Raw genomic sequence first — 19200 nt, 5'->3', positions numbered from 1 at the left:
TCATAAGAAAGTAAAGTAGGGTTGAGTTGGAGGACTAAGTAAATGAAATGAATTATTTGTTTTATTTAATTATTTAAGTTGAATTATTTAATTATTTAAGTTGAATTATTAAGTCTTTTTGTGGTAAAAAAGACACAGCAGCTGGAGTAGTGACTCCCTTGCTGAGAACAATGCAATGACTTCCTCCTTTCATTTATAATAACAACCAAAGTATTTATAACAGCTTATGTGGACTTGCAGGATGTGGCCTCTATTGCCTTTCTGACTTCTCATCTCCTTATTCACACTGCTCTGAAGAGCCCCATTCTCCTTCCTGCCTTCCTGTCCTAGAATGCATAGGCTTACACCTGCAATAAAACTTTGGCATAGTATTTCCTCTAACTTGAATGCTTCTCCCCATGATGTGGAATACCTAACTCCTACCTCTCCTTCAGCATTTTGCTGGAATAAACCTTCAAAATAAAGCCTACCCTGATACGTCTATGTCAAACTGTAAGTCCCACACTTTTCCCAGGCACTCCCCATTACCTTACCCTAGGGTGTACATTAACCACCAGAGCATAATGTTTATTTTGTGAATTAGTTTCTCTCTCTTTCTCTCTGTCACACACATGCGTGCGCACGCGCACACACACAATATAACTTTTTTTGAGGGCAAAGACCTTTGTTTATTTGTAAACTGAAGTATCAAGCACTTAATTCCAGCACAGAGTACAACTCAATTATTCTTTTTTAAATAAATGAGTAAGGGAATGGATGAGTTTGGGGCATATAGTGGAGGGCATTCAGAAGGCATTTGAAAATATTGATCTGAAACCAGAATACCTATCTAAGCTAGTGAGCTAGTAATTCATCTATCATTCTGGGACATTGAGAATGGATGAGGTCACCCAGTGGGCCTATGAAGACTGAATTTAAGATGAGGGACACAAAGAGAACTTTAGATTTTACAACATGTGAGACTGTATGAAGGAAAAGGAACACATATAAACAAAAAATGAATCAAAGGGGCAAAAGGAAAACACAGAGATACATGATATGGTAGATGTGAGGTTAAGAGTAAGAAGTTCAACAGTCTCAAACACAACAAAGTGAGGGCTTAGTGTTGCCCTGAAGATGTGGATCTCAAAGGTAAACTTTCCACCTAACACAGGCATAGACTGTTCAGGCTGCTAGGAAGTTTATAGTCAGAATATATGGGGCATAACCACTCAGAAACAAAAGAAGGAAGAAAGGAAAGAAGGAAGGAAAGGAAAGAACATAAAGACAACATAGCCAAAGCCTAAACGTAGCATCATAAATGAGCTCAGTATTAGTTCTTTTTATTTTAAGAGGGTTTTTTCTTTGCTCCCTTTCTTCATAGAATACATTTATAAGAATATATATATATGTATATATATATATATATATGTATATGTATATATAATGTTAAACATATATTAATAATTTTAGTGAGCAAAGCTATATACAGTTATGTTTCAAGGTCAATATTTAAATGTATATAATCTGAACATAAGATTCAAATTGCCTAAGCACTCATAACTCAAATGTCTATTAGATTTCTTATATTGCATCGCGCGTTCATTGGATCATTCATAAATAAAAAGGTACATTCAACACATAGTCTTAATTCTCCTATGCTTTATATTCATGGACTTATCATTACAATATTATCTATACTTCCCTAGACAAACTGGGGGTATGAGCCATGATCACAATTTTTGATACTGTGGTTAAATATCCTCCACTAAAGATGCCATTTTAAACATGATAATTTTCATTTTAAATTGTATTTTGGAATGAAGATTTCTGTGAATCTGCTATTGGACTATACCAATTAAGTTTAGTAGCAGAGCTGTGGGGATATATGTAGTGACTACCAATTTTGATTATTACTCAATTTGTACAACTTCAGATCAATCCTCCATAATATTTTCTTTATGGGCTTAATTGTTGTAATTCTTTAACATAGAGAAAAATTCTGAGCTATAGGAAGAGTTGGACCCTTTCAGTTTTTGCCTTTGCAAATCTAAAGGGCATTTAGAAATTCAAATAAATGCTCTTTAAATGTTTCTTATTTTTAACAAAGGTATCCTGAGAAAATAAGAAAATTTTAATTCTTCCATATATTTCATCAAATAAATTAATTTTCAAGTTAAAAATTATGTAATAATTTAAGAAAATACTACAACTCAAGGTGCGTTAATACTAACAAATTTCTAATTACCAAGAATGTATCTAGGTACTACAAAAGCAGACATAAATTTCCATTTATAGTCCTAATAAGTCATGAAGATGTCATCTCAGAACTCTTGCTAACTACTTAGATAATAGCAAAGTTGTCAATAGTCCAAAGTTTGGTAGATATTTAATTAAAAGAAAGAATAATGAAGTAAGAGAGGGAAGGAGGGAAGGAAGTGTAGATTCTAGAGATTAGAGATCACTAATTTACACTTGGGTAAATTTCCATAAGAGATTATTGAAAATATAAGAAATTTCAAAATAGTATTGTAATCAGTGGAAATCAAGGGATTTGGTAAGAATAAATCCTAGGATTCTGAAAACATAGAGGTAATTTTTTTTTCACTATATCAAAGAAACATCCAGCAGCCTTAATGAGATATTGCAGATACAACGTTGAGATTGAACTCATATCAAAATTAATTATATAGGTTCACAGATAGGTTAATAACTAATGCACAGAGCATTGATTAATGCCAACCTGGATGGAAATTTCTGTGGTTCTGTCTTGATATCATTTTATAGATTTTTCTCAATAATTGTGATAAAGAGGTTGATGGAATGTTTAGCAACTTTGTAGATGATAGTTAATACCTTGTGTAAATGAAATCATATAAAGTAATCTTGACAATCAAGAATCCATACCCAAGGGTTGCCTGGGTGGCTCAGTCAGTTAGATGACTGAATCTTGATTTCAGCTTAGTTTCATGGGTTTGGGCCCCTAAAAGTGCAGAGACTGCTTTGGATTCTCTCCTTCCCCCTTTCTCTCTGTCCCTTCAGCACATGAACTCTCTTTATCTCAAAATAAATAAGTAAACTTAAAAAAAAAAAAAGAATGCCACACTCAAAACATTAAGATATTCAACATAATTAAGAGCAAAGTTGCAAAGTTAGCTGAAAAGGTCACTTGCAAAAATGAGAAATTCTTACTATGACTAGAGCTTATGAGCCAATCATCACAAAAGCTTATAAAAGGCAGTAGTAATAATCATTAATGCCAATTCAAGTTAAATTTTAACCATGGAAATTTGATGTATGTGCCCCAAGATGGACCCATCTTATAGAGTTCTGTTATAGTCAGATCAGATTCACAATATTCTATGTAATTAAAGTTAGCTCTCTTTGGGAGGGAAAGTCAAATTAGAATGAATCTAGATGAAGCAGAGAGCCTATACCATAAAATTCCAGAGAGAATCATTCTAATTCTGGTAAATCAAAACCTATAGAGAAGTATGCTATCAGCCAGAACTGTTTTTCAGGATTGGAAAAAGGTCTGTGAGTGAATGATGACTTCTTAATTCAAATATGTCCACATACCTTCCAACAAAACCTATACAGAACAACAAAGAAAACAAAGAAAACTAATGCACACTTGCATAACTAGAAGGTGGAAAATATTTTAAAACTTCAATTATTGGGGCGCCTGGGTGGCTCAGTCTGTTGAGAGTCTGACTTCAGTTCAGGTCATGATCTCATGGTTTCTGAGTCCCAGCCCCACCTCAGGCTCTGTGCTGACAGCTCGGAGCCTGCTTTGGATTCTGTGTCTCCCTCTCTCTCTGCTCTTCACCCGCTCGTGCGCTCTCTCTCTCTCTCTCTCTCTCTCTCTCTCTCTCTCTCAAAAATAAATACATATTTTAAAAAAACAAAACCTTCCAATATCATGAATGTAGGTGGACATCTGATTTTTAGCTTAGACATGTAAAGAGTGAAGAAAAAGAAGCTCCCATCCTTAAGAAAGAACAAGCTGGACAGATACTTAATAAAGTTTCATGAACCCATCAGAAAACAAGGTCTCAGAATACATGGTGATCCTAGAAAGATCCTAGAACAGACGGTGAAACCTAGAGGAAAAGGTACCTCTAGTGAGAAATGGTACCCAAGCATTTGCTTGCTTAGGGTAGAAGCCACTGGAAGCCATATAAGCTGGTAAAAACATTAAACTAGAGATTTTGATTAATGAATTTTTGGAAGCTAAGAGTGACTAGTGCAAAAATATAGAACCCCTGGGGATCACAATCATAGGGGTGGTGCCACAATATCGCAAGCTTTCCCTGAGAAACCCCACCAGGCTCTCACAAGGAAAATCAGGGAGAATATGGAGAAAGCTTTCCCATGGTGCTTTCTGGAGGAGAGAAAATAGCCACTGCTGAATCCTCCCAGACCCATCTCCCTGATGGAACAAAAGATTCAATCTTCAGAGGTATATACTGCCAGACTGAAGAATGCAGCTGAAAGAAGGAAACTCCTTCTATCCTCAGCTGCCCTGTCTCACTTAAAAAAAGAAAAAGAAAAAAAAAGAAAAAGAGCACTTAATTTATAGGGTGGAATGCATCTGATGCATAGACTGAAAACACTGGAGGATGTCTGAGAGAAGGAAATAGAAGGAGAAGGAAGAAGCTCCATTCTTGGATGAGGGTCACAATCACTTATAAAGGTCATACCCTAAAAAACAGACCCACTGCAGATACCAAACATTAACATTTAATCAGACATTAAGACTGGTTTCCTTCCCTACATCCCACACTATCAAAACTCTCATAACAGTAGCAATGTATTTCAGCCAAGAGAGATGAACAAGACAGACTCTGAGTAAGAGCACAAAGAGCCAAGAAGAAAGACAAAATCAAGTAAACAAGAGAAGTTCAAAGTCTGTGGTACACATAGCAACAATAGCCCTCAACACTGGGAACCAGAGGAACAACAAATTTCAAACACAGCCCAACCCTGGATAGGTTAATATAAATAGATTTACCTCATTATCTACTGTTCTACATAATACATCCAGCCTCCAACCAAAAATTACATGTCCAAAGATAATAAACACAAACTCTGAAGAGACCTCAGAACCCGATGTAGACATGTTAAAGGGTCAATGAAAAGATAAACATGCAAAACCAGGTTATTTCAGCAGAGATATAGAAACTATGAAAAAGAATCAAATGGAAATGCTAGAAACATATCGCTGTCAAAATAAATTTTTAAAAAATTAAAAAATTACATAAGCTGAAGCATACAAGTAAACTGTGGAGAAAAAAAAAAAGAACAGAGCATGCAGGAGGTATAGGATTATATCAAATGGAATAATATGGGTAATTGGAATGCCAGATGAAGAAAAAACAAAGTAGGTGAAATATTTGAAGAAATAATGCAGAAAATTTTCCAAAACAAGTGACACAAAACCAGAAATTCAAGTATAATAAATACTCCAAACACAAAACCTGGGGATATCATATTCAAGCTGAAGAAAACCAAAGAAAAAGGGAAATTAAAGTCAGAGAGGAAAAAAGATACTTTATCTACAGAGGCACATGAAGAAGAATTACAGCAGATTTCTGATCAGAAACCACGCAAATAAGAAATAGTAGAGTGAGAACTTTAAAGCGTTGAAAGAGAAGTAAAAGCCCTGTCAACCCAGAATTCTCTGTTTGGCAAAAGCAGTCAATAAAGACTTTATCAGCAAACAAAATCTGAAAGAATTAATTGTCAGTAGACCACTCCTATGACAAACATTAAAGGAAGCTCTTCAGGGAGAAGGGATATGATAAAGGCCAGGAACTTAGATCTACATGAAGAATTGAGTGTTGGAAATAGAATAAATGAGGTTAAATACAACTTTATTTTTCTTATTTTTAACCCACCTAAAAAAGACCTGTCTATTTAAAGTGATAACTGCAAAAATGGATAGAGCGTTCATACTTACAATGTGTATGGAAGTGAAATACATGACACACTGGCATAAAGATGGAAGCAAGATATTGAGAATGTACTGTTATAAGGTATTGTTACTACATGTAAAGTGGTATCATATTATTCAAAAATAGACTCAAATAATTTTAAAAAGTATATTTTAAATTCTAGCACAAGCACTAACAAGGTTTTTTTTAAGTATAAATAATAAGTGTATAAAGAAGATAAAATTGAAGGAAAAAATACTTAAAATCAGAAAAGATGAAATAAGCAGAAACAAGACACATGGAAAAGTGTAACATATAGATAACAGATAGCCACATTAATTTGAATGCAAATATACTGATAATTACTTTAAATGTCTGTGATTTAAATGTACCTGTTAAATGACAGAGATTGTCATATTGGATAAAAAAGAAACAAAAACAACAATAGTAGAAAACAAGACTCATCTTTATTCTACCAAAACAACACTTTTTAAAATTTTTTTAATGTTTATTTATTTCTGAGACAGAGCATGAGCCAGGGAGGGGCAGAGAGAGAGGGAGACAGAATTCGAAGCAGGCTCCAGGCTCTGAGCTGTCAGCACAAAGCCCGACGCGGGGCTAGAACTCACAAACCATGAGATCATGACCTGAGCCAAAGTCGGTGGCTCAACAGACTGAGCCACCCAGGTGCCCCAAAAACAACACTTTTTAAAATCAAGATATACAAACACTATCCAGAAGGTTGAAGTGGCTATATTAACTCCAAACAAGTCATAACAAAGAAGACTGTCAGGTATAAAGAAGGACATTATGTAATAATAGAAGAACTAATTCTCCAAGAATACATAACAATTTTATACATCATGCACCTAACAACAGAGCTTGAGGCAAAAACTGATGGATCCAAAAGGATAAACAGACAAATCTACCATGATAGTGACATAACTGAATAGTTGCATATCTATTAAAAGAATTAAATTTGTAGTTTTAAATATGCTAAAACAAAACAAAACAAAATTCTCCAAGCCCAGATAGTTTCTCTGATGTGTTCTACCAACATCTGAGGAAGAAATAATACTAACCCATATATTCTCTTCCAGAAAATGAAAGAAGAGGGATTGTTTTAAAATCATTCTATGAGGTTAGCATTATTCTGATACCAAAATCAGAACATCTACCAACATTTGAGGAAGAAATAAAACTAACCCATATCTTCTCTTCCAGAAAATGAAAGAAGAGGGATTGTTTTGAAATCATTCTATGAGGTCAGCATTATTCTGATACCAAAATCAGAGCATTACAACAAAAGAACACCATACGCCATTATCTCCCATGAACACAGACACAAAAATTCTTAACAAATATTAATAAGTAGAACCCAGCAATAAAAAGATAGCATAATACATCAAATTCAAATGGAATTCATCCCGGAAATGCAAGGCTGGTTCAACATTCAAAATTCAATCACTGCAATTCACTTTATTATTAGACTAAATAAGAAATCTATATGACCATATGAGTACATGCAGATAAATCTTCCAACAAAGTCCAACATACACTCATTTGTGACACAGTCTCATATATTAACAACTGCAATGCTCTGCAAGCAAACCCTTTAACTCAATATAGGATATTTACTAAAAAAAAAAAAAAAAGAAAGAAAGAAAGAAAAAAGAAAAACTACAGAAACCATGATATTTAATGGTGGGAGACTAAATGTTTTCTCCTCAGCTCTACAACAAATCAAGGATGTCCTCTCTCACAATTCCTATTCAACATCATACTGGAAGTTTTAGCTAGTGCAGTAAAGCAAGAAAAAGAAAAGTAATACATTGGGAAGGAAGAAATAAATATATCTTTACTTAGAGATAATATAATTGTCTACACAGAAAATCCCAAAAGATTCACAAACTATTCCTAGAACTAGTAAATGAGTTTTACATGGTCTCAGAATATAATGTCAACCTACAAAAGTCAATTGTACTATTATATTGCATGATAAATTGAAATCTGAAACATAATAATAATACAATTTACAATAGCACCCCAAACTGAATTACTTAGGTATAAATCTAAATAGGTACAATATCTGTATTAAAAAAAAAAAAACCTACAAAACACTAGTGAAGGAAATCAAAGAAAACCTATAAAATAAGGAGCTATATACTTGCTCAAGGGTTGGGAGACTTAATATCACGATGTTATCTCTCCCATTTGATGTACAGATTTGATAATACAATCTCAATAAAAATTCCAGTAAACTTTTTTGTAAATATCAACAACTCATATGAAAAGTCAAAGAAAATTGAATAACCAAGTTATTCTGAAAAAGATGGTGAAATATGGAATAACACATTGAGGAACTAAACATCTAAGACCAGCTCAGTTGACCTTGAATGCATAATAGAGGAGAGGTTCAAGTAGGGCTTGCCAAAAAAGGAAAAATGGAAAATAGAAATACCAATTCATCAACGCAGATCTGTACTCTAACAAATGTTAAAGGAAGTCCTTTAGGCAGAAAGAAAATAAGACTAGATGAAAATATGAACCTACCCAAGGGAATAAAGAGCACTATAAGTAGTAACTACACAGAAAAACATATATTTTTCTTACTATTTACATCTCTTTAAAGATACTGAGTTTTCAAACAAAAATAGTATCTATTGTGGGGGTATGACATGTATAGGTAAAATGTGTGATAACAGCATAAAGCATGGGAGGGGAGAAATAGAAAAATTATAAGATTTTTATATTATACCTAAAGTAGCATAAAAATATTTTGAAGGTAAAGATGTGTTACTATAAACCCTAAAGCAACCACTAAAAAAAAAAAAAAAGGAGGCAGCTAAGGATATTTTTTATCCTTTGCAGCTTATCCTTTGCTAAGGAGGCAGCAAAGGATATTTTTTTTAAAAAGAATGCATACTGTGTGATTCCGTTTATATACAATTCTAGGAAAAGCTAACTAATGTAGAGAGGCAGAAAAAAGATCAGGGGTTGCTTTGCAGGGTGTCTGGAAAAGAGCTGGAAGAAAGGAATTACAAACAGCCATGAGGAAACTTTTAGGGTTGACAGATATGTTCACTCTTGATTGTAAAGTAGTTTCATGGATGCATAAGAAAAAAATTGGAATCCAAACACTGAAGGGGTTTAAAAAAATCAAAGTATGTGTTTTTAACCATAACTTACTAGTGTTTGTAATAAACCTCTCTTGTTGTTGGTATCAAATGGCTCCCTTTGCAACTCTTCAGTGTGACACCTGCACTTCCTCCTGCTGAATGGCAATCCATTCTGACAAACACCTGAGTAACAGTTCAGGCGTCCTTTTGCAGGCTCAATAGAACAAAGCTGGATTCCCAGACAATATTCTAATAAGGCTTTTAAGATTCCAAATACAGTCTGTTTACCTTGTAACTCACTCGGATGAGAATTAATGTTTTGGCCACAACCACCTGAAGTTTGCTTGAGGCTAAAGCTCCACCAGCCTGTGTTTGGAGGAAGCATTTGAGGCCTGCTAAATATAGGTAATAAGGAATTATCGACTGGATTTCTCATGAAAATATAAAAAGAACCAAAACAGAAAATATGAAGACAAATATACATGGTTCACAGAGCTAGAGGAAAGAAAACAAAGCAACCAATTCAGTTCAACAAAAAAAGATGGTTGGCTTTTCCAGAGGCTGTAAGAGACACTACTGAGAAGAACTGTGTTTCCTAGGTAGAACCAGAGTTAAAAACCTTTATCTTCTGAGTGATGTGGATATAAAACATGGGTAGCATGTGGGTACACTTTGAAAGGGAAGGAGAAGGAAGGAGTGCTGAACTCCTGAGATTTAAGAATGACACAATAAGAATCAAATGGGTCCCTAATTCATAACTGTGAAAGAAAAACAATACCTCCCTCCCCAAATAAAGGCATTCTCATATGTCCTAGGATGATTCAATGCAGAAGTCCTTCTGGGGCTGCCAGTATGTTTATATATAATAACTTTGATTTGCAGCAAGTCACTTAATCTTTGAGTTACTGTCTCTCCATGTATAAAATAAACTATTGCCTTAGATCAAGAATTTTCAGTGACAACAATGGGCAGACATAGATGTGCACACTATGAATAAAACTGTCCAGATGATTGTGGAAACCACTGGACAAGCTGATTTTTTATGTACATTTATCAATAATCTACTAAAGATCTATTTTTCATCAACATTGTGATCATTCACTCTTCAGTGAAGTATAATAGCTTTCTTGACATCACAACAACACAGGTATTAGTATCTCCTTACTCCAATTCACATCCCAATGAATTCTTTGATCATCGTTTCCATCCACTTTATTCCATCCACTTCTCTAAAACCTTAATTAACTCCTATTTAGTTTTTACTCAGCCAAGACTAAACCTCTCTCCTGGCTTACCCAATTCTAGTTGCCAAATTCACAGCCTGTATCTGGACTTTCTAGCCATTCTTTGTTTTACATGATCACCTATTTACTGACCATCCAGGAGGGCCCTTTTTTTTTTTTTTTTTTTTTTGCATTTTATTTTTTTAAATTTTTTTTCAATATATGAAATTTATTGTCAAATTGGTTTCCATACAACACCCAGTGCTCATCCCAAAAGGTGCCCTCCTCAATACCCATCACCCACCCTCCCCTCCCTCCCACCCCACATCAACCCTCAGTTTGTTCACAGTTTTTAAGAGTCTCTTATGCTTTGGCTCTCTCCCATTCTAACCTCTTTGTTTTTTCCTTCCCCTCCTCCATGGGTTTCTGTTAAGTTTCTCAGGATCCACATAAGAGTGAAAACATATGGTATCTGTCTTTCTCTGTATGGCTTATTTCACTTAGCATCACACTCTCCAGTTCCATCCACGTTGCTACAAAGGGCCATATTTCGTTCTTTCTCATTGCCATGTAGTACTCCATTGTGTATATAAACCACAATTTCTCTATCCATTCATCAGTTGATGGACATTTAGGCTCCTTCCATAATTTGGCTATTGTTGAGAGTGCTGCTATAAACATTGGGGTACAAGTGCCCCTATGCATCAGCACTCCTGTCTTCATAATGACAAAGCTCCTCCAAGAGGAAGCAAGTAGGTTCAGAAAATTCATTTAAAATCCCAGTGAAACAAATTTCATTAGCAGAAAAATATTTGTCTATAATTTAAAAACCAGCCTATCCTATTCTCAAATAACTATCTCTTTACCTTACACAACAGACTCCACAATTGTTCAAAGCCAATGAATAAGAAGGAAGGTGGGAAATCGAAGTACAGAGGCATAAAGCCATCAGATAAGTCCCAAAGCTCCGTCTGTATGTGTACTTCAACATTTCCCCTCAGGGTATGTTACCCAGGAGTAATAGTTATCTATATGATATATATATAGTATCCACATATTCACATATGGGGAGGATAGACATAGATACAAACATATATAGTGTATCTCTCACTTCTACTACACGCCTCTTGGGATTAGAAATCATGATATTCCAAATAACTGAGTAGTCATAAATTGATAGGGAAGATAAACAAAGGCCTAGACAATGTTTCCCTGGAATATACAACACCTGAACAATGGATTCCTATGTAACTTTCATTAATTTGAATAAGCTTCTACTTGTATAAGTCTTGTAAACTCTTGAAAAAGCTCAAAATATCTGCTGCCTTGTAAACTCTGTATGGTCTCACACTTATTTTCTGCCCATTCTCTCTGGGTCACGGGTCCTGGAGAGGCAAAACCAGATCCTCACATGACAGTGCAACCAGAAAAGGAGATACAGCTAACTTTGTGTTCTCTTTGCTATATTGTGTAGATTTTTCTCCCTGTACTAGGGTTAGTGTAGAGTACCTTTGATCCAGATCGGTTTCACAAAATGATTATGAGGAAACTTAACTATCACACAGCCTAACATGGTCATTTGATAGAGAGTAAACTGAGGAACAGAGGTTCAGATTATATGAAGGAGTAATGATTTAAAGTTTTTGAAAGAGAGGTATCTTCCATTCAACCTTTCAAATGTGACTTGGTGCTGTAGATATTATAGAATGAAAGCTCAAAGCTCATGTGAATGTGAGCAGAGAAACATGTGTACAGCTGAAATAACTGTGAGACATAATTCTTCTACATCTCTCCAGATTTGTCATTGATTCTTTTCTATCACAACTTTTAGAATCAAAGCAAGAAAAATAGTGGACAACAGCAAGTATACTTAGAGCAACAATGGACAAATATGTGAATCAGGTAGTCTCAAGATAATTCAGTGCACATTTTTGTTATATTTAGAGTTATTATAAGCCCTCCTTTACTCATATTTCCAAAACACCCATTTCCAAAATTCATATTTTATACAATTCAGCACAGATCTATAGAGAGCTAGATATACATTTCAATTTCAATTTGTGAATTGCTCTGAAAAGATTGCTCAGGCTGTGACATTCTGAAAAGATGTAGTTATGTTTTGCTCTCTTTTTTAAATAAAAAAAATTAATGTTTATTTATTTATTTTGAGAAAGAGGGAGAGGAGAGAGAGAGTGCAAGGGAAGCACAGAGAGAGAGAGAGGGAGAGAGAGAATCGCAAGCAAACTCCATGCTCAGCACGGAGCTGATGCAGGCCTCGATCTCATGACCATGAGATCATGACCTGAGCCAAAATCAAGTTGGATGCTTAACCAGCTGAGTCACCCAGGCACCCTTCTTTCTCTCTTTTTTTAAAATGAACAAACAGTTGCACTTTGATTCTAGGTAGAACAAAAATGAGGCGTCTGCAAGGCCCTTTGCAGAAAGAGCTCACTTCTCTAGACTTACAGCAATAGTTGTAAATATAGATACCCTAAGAAAGGTGTGGGCATTGCAGTGGTGTAGTTATATGCAGTCTTTTTTCAGGGATGGTTGACACAAGGAAGCTCCATAATTGCTAGACAATGAATATATCAATTGTATCCCTCCTGGGATTTATAACTGAAATTCCACCTTTAGATGGAAGATACCTATGTCCATCAAAAGAGCAGGATTCTTGTTTGCCTTTATCAAATGGTACCTTCTAATGGTCTGAAAACCTCATTAAGCCTTGTCTTTCTGTATTCATGTCACTCTAGATATAAGCTGGTAATTAACACCTATAGTATTTAAAACTGTAGAAAGCTTCACTGGTTTCCTTTTTTTTTTAATTATTATTTCTATTCTGAAACCACATGTGGAAGTCATGGATTTTACCACCATTACAAGAAGGGGCACCATGAGTTGATGTTTAATTCATGACTGAGGAGATGCAGGTCCCCTGAGCAGACAGTGTGTGTTTGTTAAATAACACTGTGAAACCCAGACATTTTCCTGTTTCAGCCTGTTTGGAAATTTTCAAAAATGATTTTTCCAGGCTTTGCCCATCCATTACCTTTAATAATGACTTTATTGGGATACCAATTATTTTCTTTGGGCCAGAGAAGAAGTGTTAAGCCATATTTCTCCTGCAATTTAAGAAATCTTTTTATGGATTACAAGTATGTTATTCTATATATAAGATGGAATCCAAAAAGCTGAAATTGAGAGTTGAGAGTGCTGTTTTTACGACAAGCCGAGAAGCTCTTCTCCATTTGTTTCCTACAAAGAAGGTGTCAAACAGAATGGGGGAATCTGCAATGTTGATTTCAGTGTTGATATTTCAATGCTCCATTTTGTGATGCCCACATAAATACAGTAAGAAATGCTTTGGAGGAGACAGACAAGTATCTAAGACATGATGTGTGCTTGACACTCTGTCCTTTAACCTTCAAATTCCAGTTTGATCGTATACCAATAAGTTCAAAAATCTCTGTTCATTTCAGTCATTTCTGCCAGTCAATGCTTGAAGCCTCCTCCTTGCTGGACCCACTAACTCACACTATCTTAAATATATTTAAAACTGAAACAGGTCAGGAATCTCAACATTTAGCATAAAAGTGGCTGCAGGAGGACTTTTGAATAGTTAAGAGTTGATGTCTGCTTGATAGTATGACTCTGGGGACATGGAAAGCCTGGGCCAACCCAGAAATGCCTTCACATCTATTCACTGATGGCTACCATCCAGCTAGAGGTTGGATCAGCAATTTAGTTCATGTAAGTGCCTGCTGAATTCAGAGAAAATACCCATGGGATAATTTATTTCGAAGAATGTTTACACTAGGGTAAAAAGGATTGAACATCTTTCTTTTTTTAAGAAATTTTTTTGAAAGGAAGAGGAGAGGTTAGGTAAGGATGTCAGAATATATAAGACTGGGGAAATGAGAGAGGAGAAAATAGAAGACAAAGGGACAGAGGATGGGAAAGACCAGAGAGAAGGGAGACAGGAGACAAACAAGAGAGGGGATGGGTAAGCAGTGACAAAAGAGGAAAAAGGGAGGGCAAAGGAAAGACCGATGAAGAGGAAGAGGCAGCAGATGGGACATCTCCATACAGAATAAAAATGCTAAGTACATGCCACGTGCAAATGGCTAAAGAAAAGTTTTAATGTAAATAAGCAGGAAAACACGTTCATGAGGGATGGAAGGTCTACTTTCTAGGGGTTAATATGTTAAGGAAGAGCTTCACTGAGGAGAGGTTTCCAAAAGCTGCCCTCTCATTACTTCTTCTAGGTGGGGGTTCAGAGAGATTGTATTGGGTTGTTGTGTTAGTTAGTTGTGCCATGAAAAAGTACCACAAACTGGGTGGCTGGAATTCCAAGTTCAACTGTGCCAGCAGAGTTGTCACTGTGAAGGCCATGAAGGAAGGATCTGTTACAGGCCTCTCTCCTGGCTTGCAGATGACTACCCCCTTGCTGCCTCTTCATCATGGTTGTCCCTCTGCACACGTGTTCCCTGTGCCTCTTCTTATAAAGACACCAATCAAACTGAATTAGGGCTCATCCTAACAGCCTCATTTTTACTTTATCACCTCTTTCAAGACCTTTTCTCCAAATACCATTATAGTCTGAGGTAATGAGGGGTTGGGATTTTAACATATAAACTTGGGGAAGACACATTCAATTCAGCCCATTAAAAGATGCAGAGGGAGTACCAAAATCATCTAGAGAGAATATCTGGCTACACTTGCTCAGTCCCAATTTTTCTTTGATTGGAACTCAGATAGTGCAGATAGATCTGCAGATCTCGGGAAGCACATATTATTTATCCCATGACTCCAAATGTCTTCAAAGAGAGCACAGTGGGGTGGAAAGTGCACTGGCCACAAAGGGGTTGATTTTAGTTGTGGATCCACAACCTATCATCTGCATAAGCTTATATTATTTGACTCCTCAGTCTGAGCCTTGGTTTCTACTTGGGTAAAATAAGTCTATTAATCACCTCCTACAAGTCAGTGTTGGTCTAAGCTAAGTCTTAAATAAGAGAACATCCTTGATAAAATCTGAAAATGCCCTGAAAAGCCTTTGTATATGGTCAGGCTTTGAACAAATGGAAGGGATTATTATAATCAACACTGTGTATTTGATTTTAAATAGTTGTCCACTTAAAACACATGGAGATTTATAAAATTTTTTTTCAACGTTTATTTATTTTGGGGACAGAGAGAGACAGAGCATGAATGGGGGAGGGGCAGCGAGAGAGGGAGACACAGAATCGGAAACAGGCTCCAGGCTCTGAGCCATCAGCCCAGAGCCTGACGCGGGGCTCGAACTCACGGACCGCGAGATGGTGACCTGGCTGAAGTCAGACGCTTAACCGACTGTGCCACCCAGGCGCCCCAAATAGAACCAACTTTAAATCAGTGTCTTTTGAATGGTGGTTCAAAATAGACTAAATTCTCTGTGCACATGGCTTTTTCCACAAGGCATGATTATTAACTTTTAGTTCAATATCCAATAGCACATGCCTTTAGATTAACTTCTGTCAGTCACACATCTCAGTAGGGCCATATAACTTATGATATCAGCTTTCAGTTTGGCAAAATATTAAATAATAAGACTGACTTAATAAGGATCTCAGTGTTGATTTTTTTCCTTTTTTTTGGAGCCATATAGATGCCTGAAGCAGGAAAAAATTGTCCCCAGCTTCCTTTTCTTGTATTTTTGGTGTCTCTAAACTCTAAATACCCAAAGCTATCACAGGCCATCAGAAAATGACCTTTTGATAATGGGACTCACAGGAAGCTATTCCTCTTAGAAATGGAAGCATTTTGGGGCATCTGGGTGGCTCAGTCAGTTAAGCATCAGACTGTTGATTTTGGCTCAGGTCATGATCTCACAGTTCCTGATACACATGGGGCTCTGTGCTGACATGGTGGAGCCTGCTTGAGATTCTCTCTCTCCTCTCTCCTTCTTTCTCAAAATAAATAAATAAGCTTAAAAAAAGAAATGGAAGCATTTTGGAGAAGGCTGCTCCTTAGAAGAATAACCATAGTGATTAAATCAAGAATGCTGGAATAGTGGAATTTCAGGCACCATGGTGGGAAGATAGAGAAGATAAAACAGTAAGACATTATAGAAGCCTAAAAATGATCCCTATGAGGCTGACATTGCTCTTTTCAACAAGAGCCCAGAAAATATCAAATTTTTAAAGCCTTTGTAGTTAACATATTGCTTTAGAAGTGAAAAATAACGTTAATTACCATTCTGTATTTAAAACATGCACTTAAAGAAAAGCACTAAATACATACCAAAGACCTTCAAGACCACAGTTTCCATTTGTTAATGTACCAAGGAAATGAAATAAGCTTTCCATTATCTAATGACACTTGTTAATTTGAGTCATTTTTCCAATAAGATTAATGAGGATAACTTTATTAACACTAATGTAGCAGAATAGATTAAATGTGAATAATGAAACAACTAACTGTTTAGAAATAGTAAATAACATATATAATAAATGATATACATTACATATTATATACAAATATATCTTCTGGATATTTTCCTTTTTCAACATTTTCCTATATTAATGTTAATTCTATATGTAACATTTTAATATATTTAATGTACACCTTGCATATAGGTACATTTTATTTATTTATTTTTATTTGAGAGAGAGAGAGAGAGCACTAGCAGGGGAGAGGGGCAGAGGAAGAGAGAATCTTAAGCAGGCTCCATGCTCAGTGTGGAGACATGGGGCTTAACCCCACAACTCTGGGATCATGACCTGAGCTGAAATCAAGAGTTGTATGCTCAACTGACTGAGCCACCCAGGTGTCCCAATATAGGTACTTTTTAAAGGACTCTACATATGCCAACATGAATACAATTAATATATTATTAAAATATATTTAATTATGTATTTTAAGATATTGTATATTATATATTTTATACCTAATATAATATTGATATTTGTTATAATTTCTGATATAAATATATATTGTATTTGTATAATATGCATTTTGTTACTATAATAAATATTCCTTTAAAAATATTTAAGTAACTAAAATATTATATATGCCTTACATATAGAATTTTACTTTTTTACTTTGAGAAAATTATGTGGATATTAACCCTTTATTGGATATACCATTTGCAAATATCTTCTCCCACTGAGAAGGCTGCTTTTATGTTTTATTGATGGTTTCTTTTGCTGTGTAAAAGCCCTTTATTTTGGTGTGGTTCAAATAGTTTAATTTTGCTTTTGTTTCCCTTGCCTCAGAAGACATATCTACAAAATTGTTGTTATGGTCAATGTTAAAGAAATTACTGGCTTATGTTTTCTTCCAGGAATATTATGGTTACAGGTCTCACATTTAGGTCTTTAATCTATTTTGAGCTTATTTTTGTGAATAGTGTAAGAAAGTGGTAGAGTTCCATTCTTTTGCATGTAGCTATCCAGGTTTCCTAGCTCTATTTGGTGAAGAGATGGTCTTTTCCTCATTGTATATTCTTGCCTCCTCTGTCGTAGATTAATTTTTTTTTTTAATTTTTTTTCAACGTTTATTTATTTTTTTTGGGACAGAGAGAGAGCATGAACGGGGGAGGGGCAGAGAGAGAGGGAGACACAGAATCGGAAACAGGCTCCAGGCTCTGAGCCATCAGCCCAGAGCCTGACGCGGGGCTCGAACTCACAGACCGCGAGATTGTGACCTGGCTGAAGTCGGACGCTCAACCGACTGCGCCACCCAGGCGCCCCTGTCGTAGATTAATTGACCATATATGCATGAGTTTACTTCTGGACTCTCTTTTCTGTTCTATTGATCTATGTGTCTATTTTTTTGTATCAGAACCATACTATTTTGATTACTACGTATTTGTGGTATATTTTAAAACCTGGGCTTGTGATATCTCCAGATTTGTTATTTTTTTCAAGATTGCTTTGGTTATCTGGGGTCTTTTGTGGCTCCATAAAAACTGTAGGATTATTTGTTCTGGTTCTGTGAAATATGTTGTTGATAATTTAGTAGAGATTGTATTAATTCTGTGGATTTCTTTGGGTAGTATGAACATTTTAACAATATTGATTCTTCCAATCATGAGCAAGGAGTATCTTTCAATTTATTTGTGTCCTCTTCAATTTCTTTAAACAATTATAGTTTTCAGAGTACATGGGTTAATATCCAAAATATATAAGGAACTTATACAACTCAACACCAAAAAAAACAAGTGATCTCATTAAAAAAAATGGGCAATGGACCTGAACAGATATTTTTCCCAAGAAGACATACAGATGGCCAAAAGACACATGAAAAGATGCCCAACATCACTCATCATCAGGGAAATGCAAATCAAAACCACAATGAGATACCACCTCACACCTGTCAGAATGGCTAAAATCAAAAACATAAGAAATAACAAGCATTGGTGAGGATGTGGAAGAAAAGGAACCTGTGTGTACTGTTGCTAGGAATGAAAATTGGTGCAGTCACTGTGGAAAACAGTGTGGAGTTTCCTCAAAAAATTAAAAATCAAATTACCATATGATCTAGTTATTCTACAACTGGGTATTTACCCAAAGAAAATGAAAACACTAATTATAAAAGATATATGCATCCTTATGCTTATTGCAGTGTTATTTACAATTGCCAAATTATGGAAGTGACCCAAATGTCCATCCATAGATGAATGGATAAAGAAGATGTGGTGTATATATATGTGTGTGTGTGTGTGTGTGTGTGTGCGGTGTGTGTACGCACACACCGCACACACACACAATGAGATATTACTCAGTATAAAGAAAAATGAAATCTTGCCATTTGCAACTACATGGATGGATCTAGAGAGTGTAACGCTAATGGAAATAAATGAGTCAGAGAAAGACAAATAACCATATGATTTCACACATATGTGGAGTTTAAGAAACAAAGCAAATGAACAAAGAAAAAAAGAAACAAACAAACAAA

Source organism: Leopardus geoffroyi, chromosome A3, assembly GCF_018350155.1.
Source record: "Leopardus geoffroyi isolate Oge1 chromosome A3, O.geoffroyi_Oge1_pat1.0, whole genome shotgun sequence".
In the NCBI taxonomy this organism is placed as follows: domain Eukaryota; kingdom Metazoa; phylum Chordata; class Mammalia; order Carnivora; family Felidae; genus Leopardus; species Leopardus geoffroyi.
Note: the sequence above shows the minus strand (reverse complement) of the source record.